The following is a 15,106-nucleotide window of genomic DNA, read 5'->3' as shown; positions in this document are numbered from 1 at the left end:
ACCTGGATAACTGGATTGGAAGTAGGAGAAATGTCTTGGGATAAAAATCAGGATTCTTGGCTTCTTGCATTGGCACTGCCACTAAGTGTTTTTTAACTTTGGCAAGTCATTTAAATTTGTGTTGACTCAAAATCTCCTTCTATGAAATTAGATTAAATATGAAACAACTATAATTTTGGCAGTTTATGTGGATGAGGAGTAGACATCCTAATTTTGAGGAATCTGGGAAAACATCCTGGATTTAGTAGCAAACAAAATCTTTCTCTGGATCTTAAATTATTAGATGAGGTGAAGGATAAGGAGGCAGGGCAAGGAGAACCCATCAGAGTAGAGGGCTCAGTATTAATAAGAGCTTTAGACCAAGAAATGGAATAGTACTTTTAGAAAGAATGCAAGAAGTTTGATTGACTTCTAGATCATAAATTGGTGAAAGACATTTGCTTCTTCAGTCTTTTCAATTAATTTCAAATAAAGTAAATATTGTGTGAAGTGTCAACACTTCACAGAAGCAGTCTGGGTCTTAGTTACTTGCCTGGAGTTACTTAATTTGTAACTAGTAGGACTAGGGTTTGTGTGCTCCAAACCTATTTTAACTATTAATTTTTACCACTTTCCCATATTAACACACCAAGATGGGGTGATGGGGTTGCAATAAGAAAGGTTTACTTTTCTCAATGTATTCAGAAGTTTACAGTTTGATACCAGCTCTTTGAACCTAGAGAGAAAGGCCATAGCGAGAAATGTTAACAGTGTGAGTCATTAGGTATATAGGCTTTGGACCACAAACATTACTAGTAAAACTAGTCCATAAGTCAATACATCACTAATCCTGATATCTACAATACTAGTTTCCTTTAGAATTCATCCCAAATTTAGATATAAAAGTTATATATACCACATTTGGTGATTTTAATTCTTCATTACAGTCCTGAACCCTCCCCCTCAAAAAAGCAGATTTCTTATTCTTTGACTCTAATTCATACAGAGCAATTCCATTGTAGAAAAATCATGTTTTTTTTTTTTCAGGGAACTGGCACAGGTTTGATCTTTCCTGGAATCCTCCTTCAAGTGTACCTGCCACATGGTAAGTTGTGCTTTTTGTTCTAAGGTCTTTGACATTTGGATCTCTCAGGTTCAACACAATGTCACTAAAGGGCTAATTTTATTTTTCTGTCCCGCTCATAACCTATTGGTCTCCCTGAATTTGGAAAATTCATCTGTCCTAGGAAATTCTCAGTCATTAACCTTTTAGATACTATCTTCCACCCTTTCTCTTTTTACAGTCAGAAGTAAGATAGATATTCTTATATTATTCTCCAAGTCTCTTACCTCCTTTTTGCATATGCTATATTTTTATCTCTTTGCTGCATTTTAGATAATTTCCTTATATCTCTAGCTTAATCAAATCTATTGATTAAACTATTCTATAAGTTTTCACCTTGTATGATTCCATCTTTAGAGCTGGCAAGGTAGCTCAGTAGTAGAGCACTTGCCTAGCATGTATTAGGCCTTGGGTTCAATCTCTAGCACTACAAAAGACCCCAGAATATAATATTGTGTTTATTTCTAGAGGTTACCTCCCCTCCCCTCTTAATTTGTTATTCCTTTTATTGTTACCTGCTTGGGCTTTCCCTAAAAAGTCTACTTGGTCTTCTTGTATCTTATTAATTTCTTGTGTTTCAATTTATTCTTTAGTGTCTAATGATTTGAACCCTATTTATAATGGACTCCTTTGTTGATGTTAACCTTTTTAATTTAGAGATGCTGTTTATTGTGGGTTTTGACTTCTAATTAGGGCAGATGGTTCTTCAGAAGTGTGACTTTTGACTATGAACTTATCTTCAGCATGGTTTCACTTTTGAGATTTCTATGAGGTCTATGTTGAAGGTATGCCCTTAGGGCAGGTTTAATTTCATTTCTTTCAGACATTTATATGGGCCCCTTTATTCTCCCAAGGAGTTCCAAGACCACATAGGTACTATAAATGAATCCAGAAGCTGCCTGAGAGTAGACTCTTGGTGGAGACTTAAATGTTTATTTTTTGAGACAGATGAGCTGCCTTATTATAAACCTGTGTTCTTTAGTACATGTGTTCCTGTTAAAGATTCTGATTTTATACAAGGATCTTTGTCATAATACTCTGCCTTGCAAAGATCCATAACCATGCCTTCTTTTCTATTGTGGGATTAAAATGTCAACATCTAGGATTGAATCTCATGATGGCAGAAAAAGGCAAAGACAGAAAATCTTAAGAACCCCAGTGACTGTGAATAGTTTACTTTTGAGATGGCATCCTGCTTTGGCTCCATGAGAAAATCATTCAGCTGTAACACATTTTTCTTCAGAAATGGAAAACATGAAAGTTGACATTTATTTACTCAGTATTTGATGTTGCTGCATATGTATATGCAGAAATTCTACCAGGAAAAAATTAAAGGGTCAGAACATGGCTTCACCATTCTGGGAAGCGTCCTCATGATCTTGCTAGAGTCTAGATGGTTTTAGATTTCCTCTCTTCCTCCCTTTCATGATGACTTTAGTTTCCTACCATGAGTCACTTCTACTTTTGATCAATGCTATTCATTCGGTTTGCTTTATTTCAAAGTAAATTCTTAAAATTTAAGATAATTCTCTTATACATTTGATTATGCCTCAATTCTGTCTTAAATATACTTTTATTTCAGATCTTACAATGAATCAAAGATTCCTCTGAAAGAAGTGTTTTGTTTTTGGGCACTGGAGATAAATCAATTCTGCTTTATACTGTGATCCAAGTTTGTAGGCTCCTCCTACAATGCGGTTGAAGTGAAGGTCATTGGAAGTCAAAAGGTTAAGCAATCAAGAGACCAGGGTGTTGATTAAAAAAAAATCATGATGTCATTAAGTGTAATATCAAAGTACGGGGTGGAAACATGGGAGGGAAACAGCAGGGTCTACAATGAAGTTAAATGGACAGTAAGGTAGTAGGGGACAGCAATGGAGGAAGTGGGATCTAGAAAGATACTGAGTCTGACAGGGAAACTTCTTGCCTACTCTGAGATTTGGGACTTATTTTTCCTATATAATGGAAGTTTTGTCACTGTACTTCCCATTACTCCTCTTGTAAGCAGCCAGTCATCTTCCTGAAAGCAACATTTAGGTCTCCAGAATACGTAGATAAAGCCATTCATTCCAGTCTTTAATTAGCAAGAAGATGGAACCACCTTTAGAGAACATTCTGGAGTATGTCCAACCTCACAGCGATACAAAGGGCTCCTACTAATCATTGAATGTGGTGTTTCTTGTGTCATCAGTTAAGGGACCTACGATACAAGCAGAGTAGCATGTAACTACACAGATACACAGGATAACCCACATGTGGGCTGTTTTAAGAAAGATGCCTGTAAAAAAATATTTAAAAGACTAGGCAAAAGAATGAAGAATGAAGCATATTTAGTCAGTCAGTTGAACATTAACAAGAGCCATAATTAAATATTTTGCATGTATTATCCATTTTTCTACCCTAGAGACCAGTGTGAAAACAAATGAAAACATATGAGCCTCTGGTGCTAATTTCCAGAATGACATAATTTATAACTGATAGATCTGGGAATCTAAACCACAGCTCTTCCGATCATGTTACATTACTCGACCACCAAGGTGACCCACAAGTGAATCAGAGGCTCCAAATCCACTTAATTTTCTAATGGAAAAAACCCAGAAGTTGTTTTCTAATTGGTCAAACTCTTCACTCTAAATATGGCTTAAAAAATCTAAGTATTGTTTTATTTTTAAAAGAAGTTAATGCAAATGCACACCTATTATCACTTGCCTGTGTTCATTATCTCTTCTCTATCCAAAAATTTGCAAATACTATTTGGTGCTTAATTTGTAGAAATGTTGTGGAGAAATAAATGGCCATATTTTCCTAAAGAAAAAGCATTTCTTCTTAAAATTTCTTTCAGCAAATAAGCCAATAGCTTACTTAGTTGATCTGCATAAGACAGGTAGATGATAGCAATTTTATATCACTTTCATGTTAAACAGGTTTATTTATAACAGGTAACCCTGGTTAGCATATTAAATAGAAGATGTGGACTAGGCGTTCAACTTGAGAAATATGTGGAAACCTTGTTAAAATGAAAATTTGGGGGCTCACTCTCAGAGTTTCTGCTTCAGTAAGTGTGAGATGAGTCCTGAGAATTTTCCTGACAAGGTTCCTGATAATGTGAATGCTACTACTCTGGGGACTAACTATTCTTTTGGTTTCTATGGAATAGACTTATTCTAATCTTGTTGTAGTTTTATTCTAATCTAAAACAATCTGTATATATTTCTAAACATATCTGTAATTAAAATAAAAATGAGAAAATGTGAATGTGAGCACTCTTGGCCTTAATTGTACCTTTTCAAGAAGAACCTTCACCCATTTGGCCTCAGGATCCAAACAAACTAATTGCCCATCTTTCAGTGTGACTCTGAAAATAAAAAAGTATTTTGGTTAAACAACAACTATACTTAATATAATAATGTGTTAAATATATTGATTATAATTTCTGCAACATGAAATGCATATACTTAAAATGAACATCTAGATTTCTCAAACTGTTAATCATATTATTGGAATATGACTTTTAGCCATATCAACATGCATTAATAATTTTTCAAACAACTAAAGAAATATATATTTTAGAGTTTTTTGTGGTGTCAATCAATCCACAGAAATTTTTTTGGACTTAAAATGTACCAGGTATAGTGCTAGACTCTGAGAAATCTATTTTAATATAATATCTTCTAGGCTGACAGTTGTCAATCAGTTATTATATATTCTTTATTGTTATATCTCTCTGATTTAATCAGGAACCCATTAAACCTTTTTTTTAAAATTGAACCGGGAAAGCATAAATTTCTTATTTAAATTAATTCTTTGGTTTTTAGGTGTACTATAAGAATCACAAAGCTCCACTAGTATCTCCATAAAAATTATTACATAAGGACTATATCATCTCACCACACACTGAGCCAAGGGTGTATATTCCAATGTTTAAGAAAATACCATGACATAATATTCAATTGTGAAATAAAATGATAATAATAAACACTTAGAAAATTACCAATACAAGGAATAACTATCATATGTCATGCAAAATGGTAAAAAATAGAAAGTATTCCTTTAAATGCAGATACAAACCAAAGTTGTCTACTTTTAGCACAACCTTCTGAACAAAGCAAGAAAGATAAATAAATGTCCTATGATTTTCAAAAAAGAAAATTAAACTGCCATTATTCCCAGATGATATATGACCAAGTAAAAGGTTGATGATTACAAAATCAATACAAATGTCTAAACACTAACAGCTGGACTGTGAACATTTATTAATATGCCTGTTATAATACCACCAAACAATGTAAAGTATCTAGAAATAAGATTTTTTAATTAAAAGATATGAAGAGCCTGTATGGGGGAAATTACGAAATCTTGGAAACAGTAAAGAAGTCCTCAATAAATTGGGAACAAGTCCCTTTTCTTGAAATGGAAATTTTAGTACTATAAAGATGTCAATAATTCTGAATCTATGGTTTTGAAGAAATTTCATTCAAATTCTAATTTAACGTAGTGCAATTTTCAAGTTGCTTCTAAAATTTATGTGAAAGAACAGAAGTCCAATAAGAAACAAGCCAGTCTTGGAGGAAAAGATGGATTAATTGTCCATTTTAGATGTCAATTATTATAAAATGTTAATAAGGAAGACTGCATATAGGTAGAGACAATATGATCAGTAATACAGAATAGAGGGGTCAGACCTCTACTTAAAGGGAACTCAATTTATGGCAGAAGTGGCATTGCACATTGCAGATCAGTGGGGAAATGATGGCATTTCAATAAATAGCACTGGGTTAATTTTTTATCCATGTGAAAAAAGTAAAATAAAACTGGATAATTTTCTCACATCATATATGCAAAAATAAATTAAAGGTGGATTCAAGCCTTAAACACAATGGATGATACTAAAGTATTTCAGGTGATAATATAGAAGAATATTTCTGTGAAATCTATGAAATATTTTTTGAAACATGACATTAAAAATGCTAACCAAAAAAGAGTGTATTGCCAAACTCAAGTATAGTAAAAATGCAAAATTGTATTCACTGAAGACACTATAGAAAGAATGAAAATATGAGCAAAAAATTGGAAAATGAAGTGTTATATCCATAAAACTGACATGGATTAGTATGCAGAGTACATAAAGAACCCCTGTGAGTCAAAAAGGAAAAGGTAACATCCAAATTGGAAAAGGAGGAAACAAATAAACCCAAATTTCATAAAAGGTAGAATATAAATGCTGATAAACATGATTAATTATCCACCCCCATTAATAATATAGAAATGTGAGTTAAAAGAACAACATGATACCAATACATTTTCATCAGATTGACAATACCAGTTATTGGCCAGTATGTGCAGCAACAGATGATTTTATTCAGGAAGCAGTGTGAATTGGTATTACTTTGTAATATAGTATGTCATTAACTAGCAAAGTTGAAGATATACAAACTCTAAATAAAATAGGTTATTTCTATTGAATTTCTATGAAAATTTAAGAAACTTTCAAATTCATGAACCAGGAAACATAAAGAATTGTTGTAATAGCAAAAATCTGGAAAGAACCCAAGAGCATATTAGATAAATACATTTTATATTTATATATTTAGTATTGATATAATGGAATACTATCACTTAAATTGAATAAATTACAGATAAGCACATGAAAATGAATGAATTGTAAAATATGAAGTTAAATGATGGAAGCAAGTTACAGAATACATATAGCATAATTTCATTGACCTGAAGTTCAAAAGAGGCAAAATAAATAATGATTGCTGTAGGTTTCATACCTATTTGGTAAAATTATAAATAAAAGCAAGAAGTGACACAATTCAAAATAGTGGTTAATTCTTGGAAGGGGATGGGTATGATTTGGGAAGGATATTGGTTTGTTTTGACTGTCTTGGAATCCCATGGCATGGGTGGCTTAAACAACAGAAATTTATTTAATAAACAAATTTCTGAGTTCTCACAATTCTGAAGACTGGAAGTCCATGATCAAGATGCTGGCAGGTTTGGTTTCTCATGAAGACTCTCTCTGGCTTGCAGATGGTCATGTTCTCACCATGTCTTCACGTGGTTGACCCTTGACCCACATGTTGTTTGTGTCCTGATCTCCTCTTTTCATAAGGACACTAGTCATATTGGGTTAGATCCCACCCTAATGACCTTTCTTTAACATGACTACCTCTGTAAAGAACTTATGTTGACATACACTCACATTCTGAGGTTCTGGGGGTTAGAGCTTCAACTCAGGTATTGGAAAGAGAAGCACCAGTTGGCCTATAATAGGAAGTTTACACATGGAGGCTTCTGACATACTATTATGTTCTAGATTTCAGCCTGAGTAGGTAGCAAATAAGCAGAAGTTTATTTTACAACTGCTCTTCAAATGGTACCCATATATATTCATAGGTTTTAAAAATATTTTTAGGCAGAATCCTAAGAAGCCCCACTAAGCTTCTCATCCATAAGCCCAGGTATGAGAATATGATGAGATACTACACTCATGATTATGTTATAAGGCAAAAGAATTTGCAGATGTAATTATGGTTTCTAATTATATGATTAAATTAATCCAAAGAATTGTTATTCTAGGGACCCTAAAACAATGACATAAGCCCTAAAAGTAGTGAATTTTCTCTGGCTGGTAGCAGAAGAGAAAATTGGAAGAGATACAATATGGGGCACATTTTCATTGCTTATGTGAAGGGAGACACATGGAGAGAACTTAGAGCATTCTGCAGGAGTTGAGAGTGACCCCAGATATATGAACAGCCAACAACAATATATGGACCTCATTTCTACAACGTAAAAAAAAAAAAAGATGAATTCTACCAGCAATTGGAGTTAGAAAAGGATTCTTACCTGGAGCCTCCAGGTGAGACTTTAGTTCAGCTGACACCTTGTTGTTAGCTTTATGAAACTCCAAGCAGAGAACCCAGCCCACATCCTGCAAACTACTGTGAGATGATGTGTCTGTTTCACACAAAATTGGGGCAACTGTTGAGCCAGCAATGAATAATTGAATCAGTATGCAAATATACTTCATAATCTTAAAAAAAAATTTAATGAAAAGCAGATGTATTCCCCAAAGTATCCAAGCTGTGTGTTTGTAGGCTGATGCCCCAGAAAGATGATCACAAAGGCCATTAAGCCATATTGAACTTATTTGTATATCCCAGTGTGTGTAATAGATTTCTTGATGATGAATTAACTTCCCATTTATCTTTACTCATGGCTGAGTATTTTTGCTTATTATACTTGTTCATTGATTTCAAAGCTAAATTCTTCTGAAGAATTCATACTCTGTGTCCCCATTTGAGATTCTTTCTTCATTTGTTTTCTGAAGAGGGTACATGATGTTTTCAGGAATGAGAGCATAAATACTAGACAATTATCTTCCTAGTCTGTGAAGGAATAACAACCCAGGAGCCTGGTTCCCTATACTCCCAATCTAGCACATTTTATAAGGAAATGCCCTCTTTGAAAACACCAATGCTGGAGTTTCCATATTCTCCCACATCATCACTACTTACATGATTTCTTTTCTGCTGCATTGAACACCTTCGGGTATCAACTATAATGTTTCAATGAATTGGGGAGAAATAAATTCAGAATGCATCTGAATACACTGACATCGTAACTCTTGAGCCTTACAGAGATCAGCTGTGTGAGAAAAGTATAGAAAAACCCCAGATTTATTTAATTTTTACTTGAGTAGTATAAATACAGCTGTGACCCTTAATTATTCATTTGAAATTTGAAATCAATGCAGCAGGGTATCAATTCAGTACTGATAAATATTTAGGAAGGCAATCACACAAAGCTAATCATTGGATATTATTATGTTCAGGGATCACTTATTGAGCATCTACTACATTTGAGAAATTGGTAGATACATTAGAGCATTAATTCATTGCTTTAAGTATGGATAGTCAATATGATAACACATTTAATGGTAAAATCACCTAATTCCCTTTTATGAAAAGTTCCAAACATAAAGATTATATGTGAATTTTATCAATTGAAGGTAGCATTTCTATCTGCATACCATTATTATAACAAATACCCTAAACCTATTTGAAGTAATACTTCTGCTATCATATCTATAAAGTAAAAGCATAGACTTACAGCCAGATGTTTCTTTAAGTATTTGTTTTAGTTGTAGGCAGGCCCAATAACCTTTATTTTATTTTTATGTGGTGCTGAGAATCGAACTCAGTGCTTTACGCATGCAAGGCAAGCACTCTGCAGCTGAGCCACAACCCCAGCCCCACAGCCAAATATTTCTAGGGAATTAAACAGGTATCTTTTATTTAACTCAATAAGAAATTTTTGTCACTTTGCAATCTAAATGTATGCCCACTTAAGCTTTACTTTTAGAGTTTCTATGTATTGTTTAATGCCCAATACAAGCTCATTAGAACTGGAATCTCTTCTAAACTTTTTTCAGTAACCAAAAGGAAAAGAAAATCATCATAGTTGGCTTACCAAAGATGCCCATGACAAGGAGCGCCAGCAGGAGTGTTGGTGAGCTCTCAGCAGCCCTGTCTCTCCTTGATCTGAATGCTGTGTGGGTGGTGGAACTGCAGCCCACCTTTATGTGATCACTGACACCCTGAGAATTTTTTGCTTCTCTTCTTCCATTCTCTCTCCCCATTGGAGAATGAAAGGTACAAGGTATAAGTGGCATGCTTGCCATTCACAAGCCAATAAGGAAACTGGGTTTGTTTTTCATGCTTTGTTTAAATTAAAGTCTAGGGACAGGATGGGATGAACTTTCTGAATAGAGAAAGGAATCTATTATTTCCTGAGGTTGAGACTTCATAATGTGAAAAGTTCAATGCCAATTGTGGTTAATGAATAGAGTTATGAGAACATTTATGAATCTTTCCAAATGCCATGTTTGCATAAAGAAGAGACTTAAGATAGTATTTCTCAGCAAATATTTGCTTTTGGCATTTGTAATTATTTGCATAATACCTCTTGAGGTTTTAGTAGAATTTATCAAGCCAAAACAATACCTCAGCACAGATAACCTACAAAGAAAATGGAGTCTGGACTGTAATAACCTTTGCCTTAAAAAATAAAAGAAAACTAGAATTTACTTGGGGTTTGAAAGTAGCAGTTTCCATGGTCTTGAAGCTAAACTAAGTAAGAGTGAGATTTATTTAATTTTTACTTGAGTAGTTTTCAAGTAACCTTAATTATCTCATGTTTACTCTATTTTTTGGCATCAATAAATGGAAGGGCAAATATTCATATTTTCCTAGGCTATCATATGCTACCATAGTTACAGACTGGATGGCTTAAATGACAGAAGTGGTGGTTTTGTTGTTGTTGTTGTTGTTTGTTTTTTACAGTTCTGGGGACTGAAAGTCTAATATCAAAGTTATTTTTTAGGACCAAGAGATAAGGAGTTGTTGTTACAGGCATTGCTCCTTGGTGTGTAGATGGTTGTCTCACGTGTCTGTGGTATTCTCCCTGAATATATATCTATCCCCAAATTCCCCCTTTTATAAGGACATCAGTCTTATTGGATTAGGGCCTATCCCAATGACCTCATTTTAATCTGATTTAAATGTTGAAAGACTCAAAAGAATTTATTTAACCAAAACTTCAAAGATAAGCTTAGGACATAGTGACAGTTTAAAAGTTTGGTTTTTTTTTTTCTATTTTTAAGTGACTTTTTTTTTATTAACTGTGGTTCTTTAATCATAGACCTATTAAAATTTTATGTCATATCTGAAGCACAATTAAAATACAATTAGATCTGGTTTGTTTAAAATGTTGAGATTGTAAATATGTTAGATTTTATGGACAATCTGTTTTATTAGTTGAATTTTCAAACAGTTCCACTTTTAACTGTAATCCTGTGTTTCATTCTTCAAAAGATGTATCTATACTGTGATGCAATGTAATGTAATAATAGCAACACTGTATCTTACTTTGTGCCAATGCTGCTCTATGAATTTTTGTAAGTTGTTTGGAAACTTCCCAGGAAATATTTCTATGTTATAGGCGAGGAAATTGAATATCAGAAAGGTTAAAAATAACCACATATTCCTTTTTTTTTTTAGAGAGAGAGAGTTTTTAATATTTATTTTTTAGTTTTTGGCAGACACAACACCTTTGTTTGTATGCAGTGCTGAGGATGGAACTGGGCTGTACGCATGCCAGGCGAGCGAGCTACCGCTTGAGCCACATCCCCAGCCCCACACATTCTTATTGACTTCTTGATTTAAAAGGGGGAATCTATTTCCCAAACCCCTTGACTGAGCTGACTTTATGACTTGCTTTGGTGACAAGGATGTGGCAAAATTGACAATGTGGATGTTCCAGGTGAAGAAGGGAAGATATCAAGGAGATGGCTCACCTGCCACTCTTGCCCTCTTGGAATGCTAAAGCCGTTTAAGGAGAACAAAGCCCCATTGCTAGAAATAGGAGTCCCAGTTATTGGAGAACACCAAGCACTAGAATGGGAGTGAGACAGTGCCTCAACTCAGCAGGTGACCATAGCCACATGAATGACCCTGGAAGATCTCAATAGAAAAACCATCCAGCTGAGCCCAGTCCAGGTTGTTGCATCATCCAGCTCAAATTGATGATCCTTAGCTAGAAAAAATTGGCAGTCGTTTTTAAGCCACTATGTTTTGAGGAAACAAAGGATAGTTCATAGAGTAATGTAGCAACTAACTTCAGGTGGCTGAACCCATTTCTTATTCTTTGGCAACATTGAGAATCATCTACTTTGGTGAAGATAGTCCTGTACTAAGTAAGCATCATAAAGTTTATTTTTGGCCCATTTCTGTAATAAAATAGTTATCTGACATTTGATAATTCTTTAGTAATCTCTGAGCATCTCCCATGCTAACTATATAATGCACAGAATTGTATTAGTTTTTTTTTCCACAATCTCTCAGATTTTTGAACCAAGCTCCTACTTGACTGCCAAGAGATCATTTTCTGATCTTATTTACTTTTTCCTCTCCAAACTACTTAGTTTCTTTTTCAGAGAAGTTTTGAAAGCAACAAGAACAAAACAAGATTGTTCACTCTCACTGATGTTATTCACCATACTACTAGAAGTTTCAGCCAGAGCAATTAGGCAAGAGAAAGAAAGAAAAGACATATAAATAGGAAGGGAGGAAGCAAAGTATCCCTTTATTTAGATGATAAGATTCTACATGTAGGAAAGACTCCACCAAAAGACTATTAGAACTGATAAATTCAGTAAAGTAGTAACATACAAAATCAACATTGTAAAAACCAGTTGCCTTTCTAATACACCAATAATGAATTTGATGAGAAAGAAATTATAAAAGTAAGCTCATTCACAACAGCAAAAGAAGAAGAGAAAAAACAATCTAGGAAATACCTCTATATTAGAAATTACAAAATAGTGATGGAAAAAATTGGAGAAGACACAAATAATTGGAAAGACTTTTAAGATTCATGGATTGTAAGAATTAATATTGTTAAAATATCTATACAAAGTAATCTACAGATCCAGTCCAATTCCAATGACATTCTTCACAGAACTGGAAAAATGATTCTAAAATTTATATGGAAGCAAAATAACCCTGAAAAGCCAAAGCAATCTTGAGAAAAAATAACAAAGTTGGAGGCAACACAATAGCTGATTTCAAGAAAATACTACAGAGCCATAGTAATCCAAACAGCATGGTGTTGGCTCAAAAACAGATTAACAGACCAATGAAACATAATAGAGGTTCTAGGTAAACCCACATCTACAGCCAACTGATTCTCGACACAGACACAAAAAAACATGGGAAAAGAACCTTTTAAACTGATGGTGCCAGGATAACTAAATATGCACATGCAAATCATTGAAACTTGAGCATTGTCTCTCATCTTGTCCAAAAATCAAGTATATGTGGATCAAAGACATGAAACTTCTAGAAGAAAACAGAGGGGAAACACTGAGACATTAACGTAGCAGTGATTTTCTCAACAGAACCTTAAAAGTACAGAAAACAAACAAACAAACAAAAACATGACGCATTGGATTATATCAAGCTAAAAATCTTTTGCACCACAAAGGAAATAATCAGCAGAGTGAAGAACAACCTATATAATAACAGAAAACTTAAACTTTTCACTTGACAGATGATTAATATCTAGAATATACAAGTAACTCAATGAGCTTAACAAAAATATGTATTCTAATTTAAAAACACACAAGTCATCTGAATGCACACTTCTCAAAAGAAGAAATGCAAATGGATAATCAAGAGATGAAAAAAAAATGTTCAATCTCATTATCCATTGGGGAAATGCAAGTCAAAAACTACAATAAGATGCCATCTTACTCCAGTTAATATGGTGATTATCAAAAAAAATGCATGAAATTAAAATGCTGGTGAGAATGTGGAGATAAAGGAACTTATACACTGTTGTTGAAAATGTAAACTAGCACAACCGCTGTGAAAAACTGTATAGAGTTTCCCCAGAAAACTAAAAATAGAACTGCCATGTGATCCACCTATCCTATACCTAGATATATGTCTTAAGAAAATAAAAAAGAGATACCTGCATTATCATGTTTATTAAAACACTATTCACAATAGCTAAGGTATAGATGAAATTAGCCTAGGTGCCCATCAACAAATGAATGGATAAAAAATAAAGTGTAGTACATACACAAAATGGAGTATTATTTAGACATAAAGAATGAAATCCTATCTTTTGCAAGAAAATTGATGGAAATGGAGGACATTATGTTAAGTGAAATAAGCCAAACCCAGAATGACTAAATATTCTCTCATATGGGAAAACTTAAGAAAAAGAAAGAAGTAAAGAGTTAATTTGAAAATAGAATAGTGATTATTAGGTATTGAGAAGAGTGCTGTGCTGGGGAGAGTGGAAAATGGATAGTTGGATTTGATTAATGTACCTTGCATGCATGTATGGAAATATCCCACTGAACCCCATTAATAGGCACAAGTTAATACATGATAATAAGAAAAATTTCTTGTATCCAGTTAAAAAAAATTATGCACATGCCAAGAGTGCCAAGAGATGGAACAGCCTGAGCCACAGGGGAAGTGGAGGAATTAGTCAATATTAACAGAATCAGAAATGACAGAATGATAAAACTAGTGGCTAAGGATTTAAAAATAGCTATTAAATATGCTCAGGTGTCTAAATGAAAATGTGAACATAATGAAGAGTGAAGAAATTTTACGTATTTTATATATTTATTTTATACTATATCTAGCTTTATTTTAAAATAAATTTCTTAGGATACAATAAAATTTATTTATTTAAAAATATCACATACATACACACATATGTGTGTATATATATTATATATAATATATGATGATATATATTATATATTATTATAACTTTATGCACACACACATATTTATAAAGAGAAAGAGAGAAGAAAAAAATTTCTAGCATTGTCTAAGCAAGGGACTGGGAAAACAGAGTCTTCATCTACTAAGTTCTGTCCTTCTATAAGGATTTCCTCTAAACCATAGGGCATTAAATCACAGGCCTTCTGGAATGGGAATGGTGCCGACTCTCTGCCAAGTCCCCTTTCCCAAACAAAGCACTCAGAAAGAGAAGTTGAAGAACAGAGAGGTCAAGTTGAGAAGCTGTTGCCCACTGCAACTGCTGAACTCATTGGTGAATGGAGGGATGTGAAGTGGGACACTGGTGATGTACATGGGACTAGCCCTTTTCCTTATTAGTTGGATAGGTATCCAGAGAAAGAAACACTATCACGCCTTTTCTGGATGGCCCCCACTGTTCTAATGTGGGTCTTCCACCTCCACCATCCCCCAATGTCTCTTCTGTTATATTTGGGAGTCTTGAGAGGACATCTCAGGAGACCTTACAAAGAAGGACTTGCAATGACAGAATAGCCTCAACCATATTTCCTCCTCTCCACTGTCTCCTTTGGTAGCATTTCTCAGGAAACCTCAGTCCCTCTGGTCATTGCTGTTTCCTGTGGATCGCCTCATGAAGTGAAGATATGATACATAC

General features: G+C 34.0%; 1 protein-coding gene and 1 long non-coding RNA gene across 13 annotated transcripts in view; one reads left to right on the top strand and one right to left on the bottom strand.

Annotated features, from left to right (window-relative positions):
* LOC124082200 (platelet factor 4) overlaps positions 1–15,106 on the top strand; it is a 113,294-nt gene that overhangs the window by 85,234 nt on the left and 12,954 nt on the right. For all 11 annotated transcript variants that reach the window (XR_009225341.1, XR_009225342.1, XR_009225336.1 and 8 more), the window contains one exon: positions 1,027–1,084. The gene's annotated coding sequence lies outside the window, so the exon portion shown is untranslated. The remainder of the gene's footprint in view (positions 1–1,026; positions 1,085–15,106) is intronic.
* LOC124082201 (uncharacterized) lies at positions 3,158–9,908 on the bottom strand. Of its 2 annotated transcripts, XR_006848298.2 has the most exons (5): positions 9,581–9,908; positions 8,626–8,755; positions 7,955–8,089; positions 4,385–4,457; positions 3,158–3,302 (listed from the first exon to the last, which is right to left on the bottom strand). It is a non-coding gene; the product is annotated as an uncharacterized LOC124082201 (long non-coding RNA). The 2 variants fall into 2 exon arrangements; XR_006848299.2 differs by lacking the exon at positions 8,626–8,755 and having other exon boundaries at positions 9,581–9,887.

Source organism: Marmota monax, unplaced genomic scaffold (genome assembly GCF_021218885.2).
Source record: "Marmota monax isolate L192 unplaced genomic scaffold, Marmota_monax_Labrador192_F-V1.1 WCK01_AAM20220418_F8-fsc00132, whole genome shotgun sequence".
NCBI lineage: Eukaryota > Metazoa > Chordata > Mammalia > Rodentia > Sciuridae > Marmota > Marmota monax.
This window is presented reverse-complemented; position numbering and strand designations above follow the sequence as displayed.